This window comes from Gobius niger, assembly GCF_951799975.1.
Source record: "Gobius niger genome assembly, chromosome: 5".
NCBI classification, from domain to species: Eukaryota; Metazoa; Chordata; class Actinopteri; order Gobiiformes; family Gobiidae; genus Gobius; species Gobius niger.
The window spans coordinates 16,175,513-16,198,561 of record NC_136856.1 but is presented as its reverse complement, the minus strand read 5'-3'; the positions used below and the strand labels follow the sequence as shown (position 1 = coordinate 16,198,561).

The 23,049-nt window shown below is 43.2% G+C and overlaps 1 protein-coding gene across 1 annotated transcript in view; it reads left to right on the top strand.

The window, feature by feature from the left end:
* The window catches only part of ccnjl (cyclin J-like), a 194,104-nt gene extending 177,635 nt beyond the window's left edge, over positions 1–16,469 (top strand). The window contains exon 7 of the mRNA XM_079556478.1: positions 16,446–16,469. The gene's annotated coding sequence lies outside the window, so the exon portion shown is untranslated. The remainder of the gene's footprint in view (positions 1–16,445) is intronic.
* Positions 16,470–23,049: the final 6,580 nt, after the last annotated feature.

Sequence of the window (23,049 nt, the reverse complement as noted above, 5' to 3'; positions counted from 1 at the left end):
CTATTATCATTATTACTGCCTTGTGAAGTCCTCAATTATTTTCAATTTGTAAAATGATCAATGTGTGATTACGATCAAAGATTACAGTGAAGAGACACTGGGATGAGACACAAATGAGAGAGAAAAGCTCAGAGTAGAAGTAATTAATTATTCATATACGCTGACTCCTCTCCTGCTGTGAGTGCACGCATTCAACATTTTATCATATTATCCTCTAAAATCATACTCTTTATCATGTGAGCAAATTAAAATAGGCTTTAGTGGCTTTGGGCACAAATGAATTTCTGTGTTGCCACTGAAAAAGCTCAGTCTGAAAGCACTAGTTATTATGAAACGCTTACCATAAAGGTTTAGGAATGACTCATATGTGATGTTATTGCCTGATATTCAAAAATATGTTAACCATTGTGGATTATAAGGAAACAAAATGTTATTTTAATGATTTGTTAATGTTACTGATTTGTGACTGTGACTAAAGGATTTAGTGCATTTGTCCCTGAATCATGTCTGAGCAGTTCAAGGAGCCTTGGTGACAGGGAGGCGTTACCATCAGGCAGGGCCCCCAACTATGAGGTTTTTCCTGCCAATTGTTAATCTTAAGAACAAGGGTATGTAAAGTCAGGTTTAGTAGAAAAACAGACCTAAAGAAGTTGCAACACAAACTACCGTACAAAGTTTGACAATCGCTTAAGCTTGTTTTTGGGGCGGACCCCTGGACTCCCCCAGTGACGGGTGATTCTAAACCTGCACCTTCAAAGTTTCTTTCAAACATCCATTATTGGTCAATTTAACTTTTCGAGTGCACTTTCTCCAGTTCAGCTTCTTGACTGGAGCATACAGCCTGCCGGCCAGTGTAACACCTCATTTAAAAGCTAAGACCCACAAAACAAACCTTGCATTGTAACCGTGTTATTTGTAACTTTTTAATTTGCGCTTTTGTAACTATTTGGTTGCTTTTTCATCATTATTTTCTCGCCTGTTTTGTTGCGGTTTCATCCTCATTTTGTGTTTGGCACTATTTTGACACTTTTTCAAGCTTTTAGGGTTCGGGTAATGCCAAACTGGAGAAAATGTGCTTGGTTGGAGTGGGGGTTAAGAGGTTACTTCACCCCATGCTGCAAAAAACAGTACTTAGTCTAGTCTTAGTCTTAAAGCAGAACTAAGTAACTCGTTTACCTTAATAAATCCTTTCCGTTGTCCCTCTGGGGGTAATACAAGTGTTTATGGGATGATTGGAGGGTCTTTCATCTCCCCCTGGTGTCTCTGGCCAGAAAACCACCCTTGCAGCTTTCCCTGCTTCGACCCGGAGGCCGCAATACACACTAATGGAATCACGAAGAAGCTAACAGGCTAACGGGTAAAGCTAACTGCGGGCTAGCACCAATTAAGCAGTATTTACAGCCAAGTTTCAGTGAAAAAATATCTCCATTGTGTAATTGGATGTACAATATCCGTCTCTCTCTTTGTCTTTTCTGTCAGCGTAGTATTTACTCTCACGGACAATTAATGAGCAAAAAAAAACGCAACATGCTACGACACCTGCAGTGGCGCTTATGGCCTCTAGGGGCATGAGTTACTTAGTACTGCTTTAATCAGCTGGTTCAAATACTCAACAAAAACATGAATGCTGGCATACTGTACTTTCTGGGAAAAACTTTAATTCCAGACACCATTATCATGAAACAGATCACAATCTTAGTTTTGGGCAACAGTGGCACAGTTGGTAGAGCGGGTTGTCTCATGATTGGAAGGTTGGGGGTCCATCTCCTGAAGGGCAAGACACTTCACCCACCTTGCCTCCAGTGTCTGCGTACATTGGTGTATGAGTGAGAAAGTGAATGGGTGACTGATTCCTTGCTGTAAAGCGCTTTGGGCCTAATGACGGTAGAAATGCGCTATATAAGTTGTGATTTACCCTTTAGAACTACACATGAAAAAGTAGGTTCATCTACTCCTCTGTCTCCTGCACCTGTCTGCTACAGTGAGGTTGACCAGGCAGCCTTTATCCTCAACATCTACAGCATCTTTCTGCTCGGATAGTAATGTGCTCCTTGGCATGTTGCATTTCCATACGACCGCTTAGTGCATCACAGTCACAAGAACCATTATGGAAATACAGCACCTAAGGGAAGGGAAACGGAGAGGCAGTCGGAGGAGAGTTAGAGATGGGAAACATCATCGACGGCTAAACGCTTTCCTGCAGATGAAACTGACACCAGGTGAGGGAAGACATGTGTGAATGTAATAGGCAATCGAAATGTATCTTTGATCAGTGGCTATTTGTGCAAATCTATTAATCTGAAAAGGAGATACTTGTGTCACAGTCTATAGGCAAAATCTAATATCTAAAATAAGAAAAATAAATTAGCTTCTTTTATATTAATGATGTCTAATTCAGGGGGAAAAACAGCGCCACAGTAAATGTATCAGTTCTATGAAGTCAAGGCAATTAACGTTTAAATTCTTGTATAAGAAAGAAAAAAGTGAAAGAGAAATAGTTGTTTCAAGAGACCATTGTTGTTGCCAGGTAACCTCACCCATATAAATGCAAAACCTGCTGCTACACTGATAGAAAACCTTGTAATAAAACAAATGGAACATCATCTTGATTTAATAACATAGACAAATGAATTTACTCGGTCAAGGGGACACAGTTTACAACTGAGGTTTCATAATGATCTGCATATGGAAGGGAGCAGGCTACAAAGTAATTCTATCAGGATTGTTGAAAAAAACAACAACATAAATTCCCAGATACTAATCAATACTAAACCGAGCTTCAAACTATATGGATCATTTGAGCAAATATCAATACTTTATGCAGCTATGAACATGCTGTCTGTACTGTAAAAACGGTGGATAGATGATGCTCTTCCTGGTTTGTTTCACCATGAGGATTCCTTTTGTAATGTATAATCCTTCTGAAATAATACTTATAACATGAAAACAAAACTCTCCCTCCGCCATCTCAAAGTGTGACATCTTATGTAACAAACTAAGTCCCAAAGCAGAGCCCCGCTGATCTTCACCTTTTCTAAATGCTTCACTTGTGTCGAACACTTGAGTGAGAGTGAGAGACAAGCTGATAGGAGAGGAAAAGCACCTTTAATTATTCATTCTTAAACCGAGGCTCATGGGGAAAAAATAACCCAAGTGAGAAGGTATTCCTGGTGCAGTGGAGAATTGTGTCAGATTCTGGGCCGCCCTGGGGCCAGAGGTGTGAGGGAACTCCAAAGAAGGCCTATTTGAGAAACCAGTCTTTTACAGCACAAATCCTATAACATTGTGGTAGTTTTTTGTTTCTTCCAATAGTTAGTCATGCACCAAATTAACTTCCTTGGAGGTTTGGTTTGCTTATCAATGCAATTCCTTCACTGATGGCACGGTGGTACAATGGCTAGCGCTTGTGCTTCACAGCTAGAAGGTCCCAGGTTCGATCCCGGGGCATTTCTGTGTGGAGCTCTGCGTGTCTGTGTAGATTTCCTCCGGGTACTCTGGTTTCCCCTACCATGAAAACATGTACAATAGGCCAGAATGAATGTGGGGTGTGTGTGAGTGAGAGGTTGGTGGTGATCAGAGGGGCCAATGGCACAGACTGTTAGCTCCACTTCTATCAGTCTACCCCAGTCTACAATACAGTGCCATACAATACAGTGCGGATGCTTATGTACAGTTTTAATAAGTTGGTGAATACAGTAGTTAGGTCATTGGCTGATGTCACCTGTAGTGCCATTCGCTATCAGTCGAGGATGTGGAGGCACTGGTATAGCTGTCTTTTTAAAGTGACGGTGTCATTTTTTGTATTTTGTTTCTGTCTCTTTGGGCCTCGAGTCCGTAATAAAGTTGAATTGAATTGAAATAGTAGCTCACCATCACCAAGTATGGCATGAATGAATAATATCTCCACAGCGCTCAATACAGCCATGTACACCTTGGAACAAAAGACTCCTAAGATCGAATGCAGTTCTTAGATTTCCGTTTTATCTCAAAGCAGCTCACACACAAACCAGACCATCTGGGGGTCAACGAGTCACAATGCAACTGGCTGCTGGACTTTCTTATGGGTCGACACAGGCAGAAAGTGTCGAGCAACAACACATCCAGAACCATCACTGAACACGGGAACCCCCTAAGGTTGTGTATTGAGCCCGCTCCTGTTCACTCTGCTGACCCATGACAAGAGTGACCACCTCAAAATGTCATAAAAGTGGGACAAGTGGTGGGATTTGATGGGACGCACTGGATAAATGAAGACCTTTACATAAAATCTGCGCTTTATAGGATAATGTATGGCCTGCAAAATGCACCTACTCCTAGTTATCAGGAAACTGTTTTTTTTTAAGTGAATTAAAATGAACACAATACTTTACATAGTTTTACTTAAAACACTCAAAGCGACCAAACTCTCTAAGATAATCCTTTTCACTTTTATTTACACTTGAGGCTGAGTTCAAACTGCAGCATCCAAATCCTCCTTTTCCATCGTATACTTCCTGTTCTCAGATACATCTTGAGGGGATGAGCACAGAGCAGCGAGCCGGGCCCTTTCCCTCTCGCTCAGCGCTGATATTCCCACAAGAGCAGATCTACTTTCATCTCCACTTTTGTCCTCAGGGGGCCACCGTACAGAAAGACACGGAGCAGGAGAAGTTTTGGCCAAAGGGAAAAGTGTCTGCCATGATAGTGCAGAAAGGGTCAAGATCTGTTTATGTGGTAGTAGCTTTGCCTTTTGTCCCTACATCACTTTCAGGGATTATTTTGCTGCGAGCGTCCACAACAGCCAGTCGCCTACAATAAACACAGTATTTCTAGTTTATTTTAGTTGCATATGGACTTTTAGATAGAGGTTTGTTGTACGAGTAATGTTATGTTAGAATAATTTTACTCAAGTAAGTAAAAAACAGTGACCCAAACAATAACTAAAGGACTTGTTTACTACACATTTTATCTACAGTACACTCAATTAAATTAGTTTAAACACAAGTTTCTCAAGTACATGGACATGAGTGGACATTTTGTGTCTCACCATCAGTACAAACAATAAGAATGAACAAAAAAAACAAAAATCCAAACAAAAGGAAAGAAAAAATCCAACACAAAATCATCCCATCTCCAAGAGAAAAATAATGAACAGATCTATCAGAGCATCGCTTAAAACAGGAAGGAAATGTTGGTCTCTGTAGATAGCCAGCTGATTAGGGTCTTTGCAGATATATGAGACTTTTTAACAGAGATGACTTGTGGCAGGTGTTGGGTGACGACGGCAACAAAGGAAAAAAAAATCTCACACTTCAAAAAACTCCTCCGAATTTGTCGAGCGGCCCGGCCCTTTCTTCTTTGTTCCTCTTTTAATTGCCGCTCAGTGAATCCCTTGTTCTTTGGTCTAACCCCCTGTGTTCTCCCTGCCTGTCCCGTCTCTGCCTAATTTGAACGTAGTCCCCTTGAACCTCACCATCACGCCTTTCTTCTCCTTCTCTTCTACTCTCATCTGATCTAGCATGTTCCCCGACAATGAAATGCACTTTTTTTTTCCCCAAAGGCAGGAACTGAGGGTCGGCGCGGACGCAAATTTCCGATAAGATCAATGATTAATTCAGATGACTGCGGGCCATTGACAGAAAAGTGAAAGTCTTTCATGTAGAAAAGAAGGACAGAGGAATATGAGGCAGAGACAGATCTGGAATTGCCATCAGTCTCTATGGTTACGCAAACGCGCTGGTCCCAGAGACATCAAACTGTTTTACACAAATGACACATATCTCCATCTTCTGTAAGTCCCCAACATAGATACACTTCCTGTTATCTCAAATTAGACGCACTTGAGGAGCATAGAGCCGGCACTACGCTACAAAACTATCCAATTATCAGGTCTTCCATCCTTTCATGTTTTCCGTAAGTGAAGCCAGTTTAGTATACTTACTCTTATTTGTATTTGTTGACAAGAAGAAGCACATCCAACTACTTTCTGTGCATTGAATAAATGCACATTTAGCTGTTTGCTCCTTCAACTCATCTTATGTATAACAATCTTAGTTTAGATTAAATATTGTTCATGCTTAGATTATATTAAATAGATGCATTAGATGCATTAACGCAATAAGTCACTTCATACACCAAATAATCGAATGCAATGTTTTCTCAAATACTAAGTGAGATCTGTTTTTAAGCTCTCTGGATTCAGAGTTCTATACATGCACTGACTTCACATTCATTTATATCATGGTTCTTTGTCAGTAAATCTCTTTAATATAACTGAGGGCTGTACTCTGTAAGCGAGGCGTATTTGGCCAAGGGTTAGTTTTCATTAGGGTCACATAAACCAGGCTCAGTCTGAGTCTGACTCTGTCACTATATACATTTAGTCAGAGATCTAGAGATCCAGAGATTTAGTCAGAAGTTCTCTGGTTTAGGTTTTACTGACACTGTTTTAGTATTAGATCAACTTCCCTCAGAAAAAAAAATGTCTTCTATGCAGTTAATGTAAAATGTGGAGTAAACCTTTTATTTATTGACTCATTAATCATTCAATATTTAATGAATATAGATTTTTGTTTGTATTTCACATGGTTCTTTATGATGAATGCATATCAGATTTCTAAACATTCAAACATGAGGAGCCATTTTTGGATCAGACTGGGTCTTGTCAAAGTGTGTCTGTGCTTTGTGACGGTAAAACACCCACTTACGGCGAGCTTCGAGTGGCAGAGTTCTAAAGTTTGCCCATTCACTTCTGTCGTTCCTACTCACATCTCAGACACAGGCGCATATTCTGTGACAGTCTGGCTGCTCTTCTGTGAAAGCACCTCATGGTCATGGGTCGGGATGTTTGCAGAGGTTGGTGTTTCCTGTCTGTTGTCTTGCATTGACACTGGATCGTAGCAGGCCGCGCCGCTCATTCAGTCGAACTGGGCTGAGAGCGTCTTGGAAAAGCTTGAGAGAGTGTGGTGAAACGGACCGAGCTTGAACTCATATGTTTACGCTCAATTAAGAGAGAAGTCGGGCCATAAGCCTTGCATTTCTGCCCTCTGGGGTCTCGTGAAGAAAACTCAATCATGAAAATCATAAAACTTAAGTATGGACATTCAAAGTTGTTCATTGCTTTTAGCCGCTTCATCCCAGCTCTGACCGGTTTGCACTGAGTGAAGCTTAGAGCAAGTTTCCATTTTCTTGAGACAAGGGTGAAGAAGAGGGTGTCATGAAGATCTGGCAGATGTATATTTAGTGGCTGTTTTGAAATTCTTACTTGTAATAAACACCGGAATGTTAAAGGCAGTGTTTAATATCGAAGAATTTCAGGAGCACATTCTAAACATAGGGACAGCAACATCTAACATAAGGAACGCCCACCAATAAAACAAATGGGAGTTGCAGTTCACTGTCATCAACTTTCTGACCTTTCCGCAAACAGGGTTATTCATATGGGCAAAACAAAAAAAGCGGCCTACTGTAAACAGATGTTAGTGTCACTTCTAAAGATGAGCTCACTGCATGCAGGAGAACAGAGATGACTGAAGACATGACGCTGGCCTATGCTTTTCAGTCACGTGACTTTTTTTCTTATGGCAGCCATTTTGAATACTGACGTAGAATTATGCAGTACTACAACATGTAACAATATCTCTACTACTAGGATGAAAATGAAAGACAATTGATTGACAGTGGCATTTTATTTACTCATAATCATTGCTCAAGAAGATAACAGTAAAAACACGGCCCCAGAGAGTGCACGTTTATGTGAAGTAGCCAGTGACTCAGTGTTTAAGCTGCTCAAGATGTTAGCATGCTACCGGTTAGCATCTAGCTTCAACAGCTCAGCCCTGAACCACACTCCAAACATCTAGCCTTGGATACAACATGTGACAGAGGTCAGAGCTGAGCTTTATCGTGTTGTAGTCAATGGTTGGACCTATATGATAACCGGTAGCATGCTAACGTCTTGAGCAGCTTAAATACTGACTCAGACTGAGACTCTGTTGACATGACAAACTGTAAATCACAGAGAAAGGTTTTCTGTTTCCTCTTTGATGGGTTAATTTAGTCTGAGGAGTGAAGCAGATTTTAAGTAAATCCTGCTGTAGCTGTAGCTGCTACATCTGTGCCACATTTGCTGGTTATATCACATAAACGCGCGTCTCTGGGGCCGTATTTTTACTGTTGTCTTCTTGAGTAATGATTACGAGTAAATAAAAATGCCAAGGTCAATCAGCTGTCTTTCATTTTCACCCTGAGAAGAGATATTGTTACATGTTGGAGTATTGCATAATTCTACTTCGGTATTCAAAATGCCCGTCAGAACTATGTGTGATGTAATTGGAAACGCATGTATAGACATCCTGTAAGTTACAAGTCATCTCTTTTTCCTGTTGAGTAACTGGAGTAACTGGAGTTTGTGGATCTGGAGAAGGCGTTCGACCGCGTCCCTCGTGGTGCCCTGTGGGGGTGCTCCGGGAGTATGGGGTCCGGGGCCCTCTGTTAAGGGCTGTCCGTTCCCTGTATGACCGCAGCAGGAGCTTGGTTCGCATTGCCGGTAGTAAGTCAGACCTGTTCCCGGTGCGTGTTGGTCTCCGCCAGGGCTGCCCTTTGTCACCGGTTCTGTTCATTACTTTTATGGACAGAATTTCTAGGCGCAGCCAGGGGCCGGAGGGTGTCCGGTTTGGGAGCCTCAGGATCTCATCTCTGCTGTTTGCGGACGATGTTGTTCTGATGGCTTCAACGAACCAGGACCTTCAGCACGCTCTGGGGCGGTTTGCAGCCGAGTGTGTAGCGGCCGTGGTGAAGAGCGAGCTGAGTCGGGGGGCAAAGCTCTCGATTTACCGATCGATCTACGTTCCCACCCTCACCTATGGTCATGAGATTTGGGTAATGACCGAAAGGACAAGATCGCGAATACAAGCGGCCGAAATGAGTTTCCTTCGCAGGGTGGCTGGGCGCACCCTCCGAGATCGGGTGAGGAGCTCAGTTACCCGGGAGGAGCTCGGAGTAGAGTCGCTGCTCCTTCACGTCGAAAGGAGCCAGCTGAGGTGGCTCGGGCATCTGTTCCGGATGCCTCCTGGTCGCCTCCCGCGGGAGGTGTTCCAGGCATGTCCTAGTGGGACAAGGCCTCGTGGAAGACCCAGGACACGGTGGTGGGACTATGTCTCCGAGCTGGCCTGGTGTCGCCTCGGGGTCCCCCCAGAACAGCTGGAGGAGGTGTGTGTGGACCGGGAAGTTTGGGCATCTCTGCTGAGACTGCTGCCCCCGCGACCCGGCCCGTCATATTTTAACTGGAGTAACTCTGGGTGTGAAGCCATATACACGGGACAGTCTGACTAGTCTGCTCAGCCTCACATTCCTTCAAATCAATAGATATATTGTAGCTTGATAGACTTTATTCACCTGCAACTGGAGAGATGCAAGTGCCCAATAGCAAACAAACATGTAAGAGCAAAAAGTCTTTGCTTCCCACAACGGAAAAAAAAAATATATAAAAAGAATTGGAAGGCTGATTGCTGAGAGACTAAGAAACATATGATTTATTTGAAGCGCCTTCCTCATGGTTTGTCTTCCTGACCAAGATCTCACTACACAACGTTCGTTCTGTCAGATTTTACCAAACCGTGACTGCTGGCACGTTGTACTGGAAAGTTTAGGAGCTTTTAAAATCCTTTTTAAGACCTCCTCAAGCAATCTGTTGCCACCTTCCCATAACCTGCATTTTTGTCTCAGTGTGAGGAAAATATGCAAATCATTTCTCTATTCAGCTTCTGTTGATCCTTTCTCCCGTTTTCCTCCACCATCTGTGTCGTTTTGATTTTATTTACATCTCATACAATTAGACTTCAATTGTTCGCGCACTGCATGGCAATCAAATAAACAGGCCTATTGCACAAACATCCACAATACTCTGAGGTTAGGGTTTGGGTCGTGGCTCAAAAACACTCATGACATGGATAGCTATGTTGTTATGGTCATGCACACGTTCACTCACATTCACCAATTGCTAGCATCAATGTATTGGCAAGGATGAGGGAGAGCGAACGCCTCTAGCTTTGCCTTGAAATGTCATAACTTTTGACCTTTGCGACTGTGACCCGAGGTGGCATCTGGCCACGCTAATCACCGAGCAGCACGTGGATGGATAAGATTTGAGATTGAAATAACTGCAAGAAAAAAAGAAAGAAAAGAAAAACGTGCCGCCGCTCCGTGGAACAGATTGAGGTGTCATGTGGGGAGCGTGTTGGAGGGCAGGTGGTGAGCAGAAGGTGCAGGGCTGAGGGCTGGTGAGACAGAGCTATAGGCCTGCTACTCCCATTACATAATAAATGAGGTGAGAACAAGAGGAGGCGATGGTTTGGGTGCAGGAATTTTGATCTTGTTTTGTATTTCAAAGCCTTTAACACTTTATTATTATGCACAAATATTTCCATTTCCACCTGGAAGAAACATGGAGACACAGGGAGATTATGCAATTTCTACACAGATCCCATCTGGTGTGAAATTTTACCCCAAGACCTTCTAGTGCGAACTGCCACCATGCCATTAATTATTATTTGTTATCTCTATGGGCTATGTTTGGCCTGAATACATTGTGCAATATGAAAAGGGTCCGTACATTTCATTGGTTAATATGGTGTTTTATACACACAAGATAGAAGAACTGCTCAACATATTTACTTAATTTAAAACAAATTTCTCTTTAACCGTGTCCAGCGTAAGCCCAGCCCTAAACACCAGATTGACTGAACAGCAAATTATGTCCCAACACATCTGACAAAGCCTCATTTTCTGCACATAAAAGTTGTCAGTTAAAGTTGTTCTTTGTTTTACGCCTCACTCAGCGCACAGATAATTACTAGGTGAGAGCTGCCACTCGTGAAGCCTGCTGCTGTCCTTCTGTTTATTTTGCACATGCACTCATCATCAGCGTCGGGATAAGTGAAGAGCTAACAGCAGCCCTGAGAGTGACAGGTGACCAGGCTGCGGAGATAGAAATGTCAGAACTGGCGGCATGAAGGGTGGGGTATATGGGGCGAGGGGTACGGGAAGCCTGCAGCTCCTGTCAGTTCATGTTAGAGCACCATACATACAAACATGGACGATGCAATAGTGATTAATTCATTACAGGCGCGTTTGCCATGCTGAGTGCTCCTGTGTGCATGACTGTACATACAGTGAAGGACATTACTGTAAAGAATGAGAGCTGACATAATGTGCAGCGCAGTGTGCAGAGGCTCAAACCAAAAGGGACACAGCTCCGTGAAGTGTGACACCATTAGCCCGCTGTGTGTCCTGTCAGAGTCATTTGTGTCCCTCACGTTACTGTTGATCAGTAAAGTCTGTGGCTTTAGTGCAACAACAAATTCAAGACGTCATCAATGTATCAAAACAGGCACTGCTTCTTGTAAGTAGAACACACATTATTGTTTTGTTTTTTTAATTAACGTAAAACCATGATAAACAAACAAACAAACAAATGACCGATAATTCACAGATCATTCCAAATTGTGTACCTCGGAGTATTTTTAAACACTGATTTTTAGACAGATCACAGGACACTGTAAAATGTTGTTGATGAATGTAACTGCCTGAATATTTACATTAAGTAAGAGTGTGCGAGCGGATGAATGCCGGGTGGGCACGGAGGTGATGTCTGCTTTGAGTTGGCACAAACACTCCGTGAGATCACGCAGCTGAAATGAGGTTGTGTCATGCTGAAACCAAACAAATGCTGTGTGTCAGCGGCAGCTCGTCCCACAGACCTGTGGGAGGTGCCTCAATAATCAGAGCACGGGCCACAACCCAGATCAGACTGAGAGGGAACCACCGGGCCATCTGTGGGCCTCACCAGCTCCTGGCACTCCTGCACACACCCGCACACTGGACGGCACTGTGTCTCTGAAAGATATATTTATGTGAATCCTGTTCATGTTATGATGAAAACTATGTGCATTTAAGCTCATTCTGAAATGTGTGAAGCAGGCCACACTCTGATTTATCTCTATAGTAGTAAAACGTTTCATTCTTCCAGTGTAGAGTGTAGAATGGCAGTGCAGTGGGTGGCGCGGTCGAGTCGACCTTCTGTGGCACTGGGTGGTGGGGCAGGAGGACACCGTGGACAGGGCGGGGCGTGTGGCGCTGCCATCTGGACCCGGGAAACACACGCAGAGCACCTGGCCTGCACCTGACTCAGACCATCTCATAGCAAAACACAGCCAAGACATGTCTACACTACAGTAGTGAAGCAAAGTTTTCAATTAAACCAATCAAACACATGACTCATTTTTCTTATTTTAATGTAGTTTTTAGATTGAAGGAGCAATGACCCATCTACTGCCCCAGCCTTGAGGTGCGTGAGCACAAGTATTTCAGATACCACTGGTATTTCTATTATTCCCTGCAGCACATTGCTGAGAAATTACATTACACACATGAATCCCCAAGGCCAGAATCTGTTAAAATTAACAGAAACATGAACTGTGCAGGAATGTATGTGATCTCTGCACATTGTACGTACAATCAAGACGGCATCAGGCGGCTATATGTGGTCTGAAACACCCACTCAAACCCACACAGCGCTTCCGCACAGCACTCGCCTGCCGCTCTCCGAGTCCGCTCTTCCACAAGTGTTTTACATTTGGTTAAAACAGTTTTCTGCCTGTGCCGCTTTGGAGAGTGCTACATTTGGTTAAAAGCCATTATTATGGTAATGTGAGGGTGCTTGAGATAATGGCAAGATGAGAGCAGCTCGACTGGCTCTGACATAACAACCCTACTCTCTCCGTCTCTTCTTCTCTTCCACTCACTACTGTACAGCCCCCCCTCTCCAACTCACCTCACAATACATTTTTGTAAAGACAGAGCCATTTCACTATTCAGATCAAACATTTTTGCAGAGGAGCCTCAGCCTTTACTGTGCCCACAGATTTCAGCCTGTTCTTTTGTACTGGTCACACAGTCAGAAACTACACGGTAGCGTGTTCCTATCTGTTGCAATTGAACTGGGGCGCTACCTGTGACACTAGCGCCTAACTCGTGGTTTGTCCCGAGGGGGATAGGATGCGAGGCGGGCTCAGAAACAGCGTATAAACAACACGTATCAAGGAGTCATATCAGGGCAAGACACCGTGTAAGTCGCTGGGAACAGACTTTTCCGGTCACTAGCATTGAGAGAGATGGTGATGATAGAAAGTCAGAAAGCGCAAGGGAATAGACAGGGAAAAGGAGAAAATAGGGTAGATTGGGTGCAATGTAATGCCATGCACATCGAATTCCCCTTAATATGATTTAGTGTTCTGTGCCTATTCAAGTCGGCCCTGATTTGTTTGTGTGTTATAATCGCATCAGAGCAAGGGATTTGTACACTGGCTTTTTCACTGCCGCCGCTGCTGCGGTGAATGTTTTTTTATCCCACATTGGTGTTGGCATGAGCTGTCATGACACAAATCCCCCCCCTGATAAATTAAAAATGATTGATTTGGAGTCACACATAGGAAGTGTTGAGCGAGCAAGTGTCCCCATTCACTGTGTCCGTACATGCAGTTAAAGTGAGGGGCAAAGTGCGCTATATGTCCACTCTGAGGTGCAACAGCCTCATCACAAGGCTGACAAGATGGTGGGTAGCATCAGGTCAGTGTGTTATTAATTTAGATTCACTTGTGTCACCGAACTACAACGCAAAAGGGCTATTAAAAAAAAAAGCAGGAAAATGCATGCAGGTGATTTAGAATGGTGGAATTTTATTACATTTTCATTTCCAAATTTAGTTTTAGAGACAAGAGCTGGTCCAATACCTCTGGCAATGTCTTAAAAAGAAAATATATGTTTTACGTCAGAAGCACAAGAGGGTAATTTCACAATGGGAAGAAATGTATTTTACAGAGTCAACATTTGAGCGATGTTTGAGCGAGTTTTGCCATGTTACAATGTTCAAAAAGCGCCTCCTTTTCCATAAAGCTACTCCTGAGGTCCTATGTATCCAGGAAATGTTTTTCTTACCTCCACTGGCCTCCTCACCAGCCTCTTGCTAAGCTTAATCCTTTCATCGTGGAGTAAAAACACTCGCCAGAGCTTCATTTCAACAACACGGGACGCCCGGTTTATTTGTTGTATTTTTTGTCTTTATTAAAACAGCAGCACATTGAAAGGGCAGGGAAGTGAGACTTTCTGCAAAAAATAATACTGGATTAAAGATGGAGTAACCAATTGACCTGGGAACAAGACTCACCGCTGTACCTTAAGCAAACAGGAAGCAGAGTAAACCAATCAGAGCTGTTGATGCAGCGGCATTAGCGGTTTTGCGTTAATATTTGTGCAGGATTATGAATCACGAAACCCGCCTAGTGCTGATGTGTTTTTGGTCATTTACCGCCGATTAGAGACACGCTCTTTCTCTCTCTCGTGTGCCATTGGTAGATTGGTATTGAGGGAACTTCCGCGTCCCGTGAGTGACGCTGCTCGTGAACAACACGTGACACAAATAAACAAATCTGACAGCACAGGCTCATTTTGATTGTTCTGATGCCGCCAACAGGGGCGCGGGTTCCAGACTGATCCCCCTCTGTATAAAGAAATATAGAAGGGAATCATTCTGGTCTCACCAGGCTAGTAACTAATAGGCAAATATTGTACGTGGAAAAAAAAAAACGTCCACACGTTAGTATCTGAATACAGTGCATTTATATATTTCATTATTGTTTGTATTGTTTATAGTTTAAATCAGTATTTCTCTGATTCGCGTACTGAAAAAGTAAAAGCGGACAACGCGTACATACAGTATAAGGTGTAGGTGGTGCAGCTTATTGCAAGAAAAAGACAAAAGCATAAACATGACTAATCTTTATCCTCATATCAAACAACTCGAATGTTGACTTAAAAGTCGGCCGATGTCCGCACACAACCAGTGAGCAGGGCCTGCAGTGCCCCGGCTGGACTTCATGTTTTAAATTAGCGCACGCCGCCACTTTGCATGTACGTTCACAGCGAGACGAAAGGCTGGGCTTCCAACATTGACACTTCTAAAGAGTGTGAGAAGATGGCAGATATCCGACGTGCCATCCTCAAAGCCATGTAATGCTCTAAAGCTGTGCCAACCGCGACTCAAAAGCGCGAATTTCTGGACGTGGAAAGTGTGAAAAGCCAGAAAGAAAGAACACAAAGTGAGCCGTGAGCACCTCGCGTTGTTACATATATCTATATAACCTCTGTAATTAAGTGAGCGCGTATACGTCGACTTTGTCTTACACTCCTAAAACAGACGCTATGGCAGTCACTTGTGGGTTCTTCCCAATTAAGCCAAAGGAATGTTGTGGAGCATCGGTGTCGGGGGATTGTGCTTTCTTCTCCTCTGTCAGGTCCCATCACAAAGGCTCCTCATTAGTGTCAACCTCAGCTGTGCCACCACCACTTCCTCCTCTCCTTCTCCCCAGTCGCTTTGACTTCTCCGCTCTCCTCGCTCCACATCTCCATCTCAGTGTCTTTCCCACCTTTTTTGACTTATGCACACCCCATTTACACAGCCTTCCCTGGAAACACAGCTGATCATTGCCTCTTTGTCAACGGCCGATGACATCCGCTAAAGTGATTTTTTTATTTCTTGGTCATTCCCGGAGAGCTTCACATGCAGTGTCGCCAATAATAGATAATGCGGCAATTGTTCAACTACAAAGAAGGATAATGATGGTTTTAGATGCACTAAGGTCATTCCTGTTAAAAGGGAACATTTCCCCAACAAGACATTTTATGCATTTCATCTACAAACTGATTTTAACTCATTTTTTTTTAACTCAATTTCTTCTCTTGCTCACACAGGTCAGTCCCTGCCATTATACAACATACAAAGCTAGAACATTACACACACCCGTCACGACTGCTCTATCATCGGCTAAATCCCCTTTCCCTTTCCCTGTCAATCTTAAGTGAATGACTATGGAAAGATAGTTTCTATTTCTACATGGTTATAGCAGGGCTGAGCGATATTATATATATTTTTGTATGATCAGAACGAAAGATAGATGTGCCTTTGGTATAACTCTTATGTACCGTATGGTGTATTTATTTATTCACGACTGTAAATGATAAATCAGTTATTTTTATTTTTTGGTAGAGTGTAAATGATGAAATTCTTTGACATTTTGATGTATAAATATGTAAGCACAGACTCATGCATTTCCTGCATGAGTATAGCAGAAATTGTATGTGTTTGAATAAGAGATACGGGGTAGGTTTACTATAAGTTGTCCTTTTGAGCACAAAGTCTTGTTTTGTATTTTTTTCTTTCTGTAAAATGTTGACATACTTTTTCTGCTCAAATGAATAAATAAATGAAAATGAAAAATGAAATGAAATGAAATGAAATCACCTTTTTCTACAGCGGTAGCATGTGAAATATTAACTCCTTAACTCCCACCTGATCCGAGCACATGTTCTCCAGTTTGACTTTACCCACCTTTAAAAGCTTTGAGAAAAAGTGTCAAAACAGAAACAAAAATGAGGATGAGAACGCGACAAAAATGTGACGAAAAAAAGCAACATAAACGCAACAAAAATACGACAAAAAAGTGACAAGAAGAGAAAAAAGCAGAGCAAAAATGTGGTGACGACGTGACAGTTACAAAAAGTTACAAGCACTTTTGGAGATCTTAGCGTTCAGATGAGGCATTACACTGTTCGATTTGGGAAAAGCTGATCTGGAGAAAAAACCTCGGTATATTGCTGGGCTAATGTATTGAAGGTGTGAGCAAGCCAAAGGCAAATTTCTGCCATCATTGTGCATGGTAGACAATAAAGTTTTTCTATTCTATTCTATTCTATTCTATTCTATTCTATTCTATTCAGGCTGGGGTTAAGAGGTTAAATCTCTTGCCTGTTTTAGTGAGGGCTGTCTTCTTTCCTCTTACCAAGCACTTCGGCCCAGGGTTGAGCTCGGCCTCAAGACTTGTACCTTGCTGACCCGGTTTGACCCAGGTACAAGACTCGGGTAGACCACTGTTGTCCATAACTATTAATAATAATCACTATTAGCTATATGTCTACAGCCTGCGTTTAGAAACACAAGATCAGAATCACTAAGATCTGGGTAAAGGTATAAAAAACGACTTTATGGCCTTCAATGTTTAAAATCACACACACAAAAAAGTTAACACACGATTGGGTCTTAGCAGCACTGTCACAACATGGAAACTGAATGGAAATAGCGTAGAGTAGTAATGACAGAGATGGCATTTTCTAGCTATAAAAATATACGCCATGTTTCTTTATACTGGGTTAGGATAATTGTATTACAAAAGGTGTGTACTATTTCCTTGTATGTACTTTAATTATCAAGTTTTCACTTTCAGGACCATGCCATTACTGTGCGGTAAAGTAAAGTGCTACCCGTGGTTATATACAGCTTGCAAACCTTTAGGCCATCGCATTTTTAGAATTGATGTCAGATACATAAGTAAAAGGGGAGATATTAAATAAGTTGTTTTACATTCAAGGTAACATTACGGCCAAAATATACTCCAAAATTAACACCTTCTTTCTGACAGTATGATTTAGGGTTTGTGCAACACAAAAGAACTCAAACTTGTGTGATCATTAGTTTGATTGTGCGACTCCACGTGCTGTATCACAGTAGCGTAATGATACTAATGATCAGCTCGGCACACAGCGGCGCGCCCAACATGTAAACAAGGCGACAGGGGAGTTAGCGGGTTCAGAGATCACTCGAAGCACGCGGAGGACGAGCCGTGGAGGAGCGGGAGGCACATACAGATAAAACAAGCCAATTGTTGTTTGTTTGTTGGTGCCGTTTTTCCCCAGAGCGCCAGTGCCTTCTCCGGGCGCACCCCCCGCTGTTCTAGGATCTACCACTGCTTTCATTCCCGCACAACCTTTCCCCTGCCTCCCCCCGCTCTCTGCCTTTGTATTCGCTCTATAATTAAAAAAGTGAGCTTTGATTTCCAGGAAGGGTTAAGGGTGCCGTATTGAGATGCGATACAAAGATGTAAAGTTATATAGCCGACTAAGTCTGACTAGCGCTCCCTGTGCTCTTCACTACAGTCCCTACGTTTCTGCACAATTTGGTATCAAAGACATGATAATTAGGCTCAACACAAGTTCATCTTGCTTCTATTATTTCCCTTTAATTAATAGTGTATAATAATGACAGAGTAAGTCAGTGCACTGCGCTGCCAGTGCGTTCGCGGATACCACTACGAGTTTAAAACAAACCCAGAGAGATGGCGCGGATAAAAGGCGCCAAGTGTCAAAAGCTTGCAAACTTTTTTTTTCACCTCCCTCCTCGCTTTCCTTTCTCCCTCCCCTTACCCCACTGCTCTCTCCTCCCTGTATATCCGCGGCGCTGCATTTGTGGGGACCCTATAATGAGGACATTTCTGTCACTCTCCTCAATCTCACGTGGAGCTGCCAGCCCGGGCTTTGACTTCCGTAGCCCAGGTATCTAAAGAGTTTGCTTCTTTCTTACGCCGCGCTCCCCACCTCAGACAAAAAAAAAAAGAAAAAAACACAACAAATAAATAAATAAATGAATAAAAGCACAGTTAATGCACCGCAATGTTGTGTGGGAAAATGGGGGAGGTTGAGAGGAGAGACTTGAAAGGGAACACGGCGCGAACAGAGCGGGGATGAATCCACTAATCTCCGAAGAGGCATAAAGTGAACATGCCAACTACCTTCGGCTGCAAGGGAAAATTCTCATTGGTTTGGTGATAAATAGGATTTAAGTTAGGGTGACAGCTCCTCTGTATGTCACCATGCGCGTATGTTTTTTGTAAGCATAAGCACATTCAAGTGATCTGCGGCGGTGGGCATCCTTCCAGCGAGCCCCGGATGCTTTTGCGCGGCGCTTGTTGTGACTTATCTCTCCGAAACAAAGATGGATGTGTCAGTGCGCTTATTAAAACATGCTTTTAGCCCCGGCCGCCACTCTACAGGAGGAAATCGCTTTCTGGACCAGATTGACAGAAGAGAAAAGAGAAAACAACATCCTCATTTAGGCCCAACATCTTGGACATGATTGCCCGCTTTAAGCCTGGTGTTTCTATTGAGGTTTTTAATTGTTGTTTGCTTCTTGCGCTCATAGCTTGCATATTCACCAGCAGGCAGCCGCGGTCTCAATCTATAATTACCTTCTATACTTGTCCCCTATTTCAAACAATTGCATGATTAAATGCGCCGCTGTTTTTCCTTTGCATCGTGCATCCTCTAAAACAACGCAGTTAAGTCAACATTTTCTGTCGCCCGCTTGTTTGCTAAACGGTGCTTTTTAACCCACGGAGCACAAACCCACAAAAGCTCCACAGCAAAGGAGCGGCGAGCAAAAAAGAGTTTTTTCCCCCTCTTAATACGCCCCGCTCACTATCAATGTGGCGTCGTCTCTATCACGTTATCGCTCAGACTCGATGGTGTCAGCTTACAGAGGAAATAAAAAGATTGTTGTTGACAAATCAGCGTTGACAAGAGTGGCTGAAGAGATCCCTCCAGCTTCACACAGGATTAGCCGTGTGTCATCTCCGAGACAAAGACAGTGGCCCATGTGTTGCTATTTCCATCAGAGACGCTGCAGAGGCGGGGGGAGACGAGCTGTTGTAAGTGTTGGCGCGATGATGGGCTGTTTCATTCTGTATTAACAGATTAGACACTTTTATAAGCCAATCACTACAGTTAATGTGCAAGTGCCAGAAAGCAGCAGCGGGCCCATAGTACGAAAGTTTGCTTTACTTGTACATCCATAATTTAGGACTAAGAACAATATAGAAATGTTGTCATCTCCTGTGATGCGCTGTACAATAATGCAGCTCGTCTTGTGTGAGCCTTTGAAGAAGCTGTCAGCTGAATTGAAGTTTGCTGTTCGTTTGATCTTAAACTGATTCTTTATTCATGTGCACGAGGCTAAACTGCCATTTGCGAACATACCGCTGTCATCGATGTTCTCTCTAACAGTTACATGCTCCAGAAAGGGCCTTTATTTTATGACCAAACTATTTTCTTCTGTATTTAGCAGAGCTGCACTTTAGTAGTCTAACTGCCTAATGGGCATTGTGTGTTCTGATGGTTCCTCCAGAAACTAGAACAAGGTAAGCACAAGAAAATAAATAGTTCAGGATCAAATGATATGAATTAAACATCAGCAGAGAAGTACCACCGCCATTTTGTGGGGAACTACAAGCTTTATCCAAGACTGAAATGAGCTAAAAACAATATAAAAAAGTAAAGAATGGGCGAAGGAACAACTCAATGTTAGCTCCAAGCAGGGCTTGACATTAACACTCGCCAGCCCGTGAAAAGTGAGTAGATTTGGGCTGTGGCGGGTAATGCCATCTCTCTAACTAGCCACTGTGGTGGGTTGGACTGGTCCTATTCCTTTTTATTATAGTGTTCACTCAAAGATGCTCTAAAAGTCACTCTATTCTACTGCACTACAACTCCCCTTACCTGAAGCATAAATACATGTTAACTGTCCAAATGCTCAACTTTGATACTCTTATGGCTTCTGTTGCCATTCTTTGACATCACCTGCATAGAGAACCTCCCACTCACACACTGCATTCAGAAAGGCCCCGTCCAGGTGGGAATCTAACCCGGGACCTTCAAGCTGTGAAGCACGAGTGCTAACCACTGTGCTACTGCGCAACCCTTTATGTGGAGTACCTGGCATTCTAATGAAAAGTACTTAGAAAATAGAAACACATGCACATGCACGCACACAAAATGATAACCACTCTCTATCCTGTTCTGTAATCACCTGTGAAGACCCTTGACCCTCTGGGGGGAGTTGTTATGAGCATGAATGTTTTCTGCAAGACTCTGCAGATTCACTCAATTAGTGAAATAGGAATATGAAACTCATATCACATACATAGTATGCAGTGTTAAAGGAATAGGCCACCGTTTTTACATACTGAGATATGCTCTTACCTCACTTTAGTCGTGTTAATATATCCCCGTCTGGTCTTTGTCCGTGCGCTCTGCCAGGCAAACGGAGCACATACGCAGCCTCTCCCACATGTCACATAGCTCCAAAAAAGCTCACGATAGAAGCTACCAAGCTCTTCCACGTGTTCCCTATTCAAATAAAGTTACATGAAGTGTTTTCATGCGAAGTGTATTTACACAGAAATGTAGCATGTCGATTTTATAAGCAGATAAAAAGGGGGACTATATTGTGAGGCGTAATGATACGAGGAGCAAAACGTCCGCGCAGTAACTCCTAAAGACTTCCCCCGCTCACTTCCGTCAATAACCTTTAGGAGTTACTGCGCGGACGTTTTACTCCTCGTATCATTACGCCTCACAATATAGTCCCCCTTTTTATTTGCTTATAAAATCGACATGCTACATTTCTGTGTAAATATACTTCGCATGAAAACACTTCACCACGTAACTTTATTTAAATAGGGAACACGTGGAAGAGCTTGGTAGCTTCTATCGTGAGCTTTTTTGGAGCTATGTGGCATGTGGGAGAGGCTGCGTATGTGCTCTGTTTGCGTGACAGAGCGCACGGACAAAGACCAGACGGGGATATATTAACTCGACTAAAGTGAGGTAAGAACATATATCAGTATGTAAAAACGGTGGCCTATTCCTTTAAAAAATAACTCTTTGTAAAGAACAACACCTTTCACTTACTTGTTCAGTTTTTACAATGACATATATGTGATCAGGTCAGCTCTTAACTTTGCCATCATCTAATGGTGTTGAAGGTGGAGCTTTGGTGCTGCAGCCCATGTTAGAAGCACTGTCTGCTGGCTGCCATGTCCAAGGGGGACAGAGGGACGAGCCAGCCCGGCCCATGCCCTCATGTGCCACTCTGCCTACTCGTGTGGACATCTGCCATTCTGATTGGTGTCAGCGCCTGTTGCCTCTGTTTGGCTAACGGCTTGTGACATGGTTGCACCCCTGGGCGCCCTGCCGCTCTGAGTGGTGGGCATCTCATTTGTGTGGCGAATCTCCGAACCAGCAGACACATTGACCTATTCTTTTGGCTTTAGCGTCAATGTCAGAGAGCAGCCCGGTGCCTGCTTACTGCACACCTCTGGATGGGGCAGCGAGCCAGATAACCCTTCACAAAACATCAAAGAGACACATAACCTGCCCACTAAAGCAGGGACAAACTCGTAATGAAGCCAAAGGCCCAACAGCAGCTATTGCCACAGCAACAGCCTGCAGGGGTTGCTATAGAGACAGGTTAAAGAAAGTCTGTAATAGCTTGGGCTGCATCGACACCAAATATAAACTTTAGGAGAAGTGTGATCAGCAGGAGTTACTTTGAAAGTTGAGCTGTGGAAAAACTGTGGGATGCAGATGCACATCAGCAGATCAGGCTCCTGCCGGCCCTTTTATATGACTCTATTGTTGACCAATATCAGCATGGATCCTCAGTGAGCTATAGATCCCAGACATATTATTATATAAGTGTTAGCTGGGGGCAGCTCTGCTCCACTCTGTCTGCCGTCCTGCTTTCACCCTGACCCCGAGCACACATCAGCTATCAAACGACAGAGTGCTTCTATTTCTGTTCTCGCGGCTATAAAGACATTGTTTTAATGCTTCTGTGCTTTGCAGTCGTCCCTCAGTGTAAACACACATAAAAGTGAAAATATGCTGCAGCAGCACAGGTCGGCCTGCTCAGTGAGTCTGCTCCAGCAGTGACAGTCAGGAGACTGAGAGGAGCAGAAGAGGCACATATTCCCTCCAACATCAGAACCAGCGCAGCTCTATATTAGATCACTGTATACACATTATAAAAGAGCGGGCCCAGAGTGTATTTGTGTTAGTGCCAGGTATAGCGGCTTGTGATTACCTATGGAGGGAGAACTCTCAGCTTCATAAAGACTCGGCAAGGTGTGTTTGGACTTGGATCTTTGGAGAGTGTGTAACTCCACATGTATACATCCCTGTATACATGTAGCTAAGGCCACTGGACTTTCAAAAGCCTTTTAATAAATACTATTTGATTATGTTCCCAAGAACGACTAAGAATGAAGTAAGTGAGGACATCCTGTAATGAACCGTGGGCCTTGAAGAGATTAGTTCATTATTGCTTTGAGACTGACATCAGCTGAC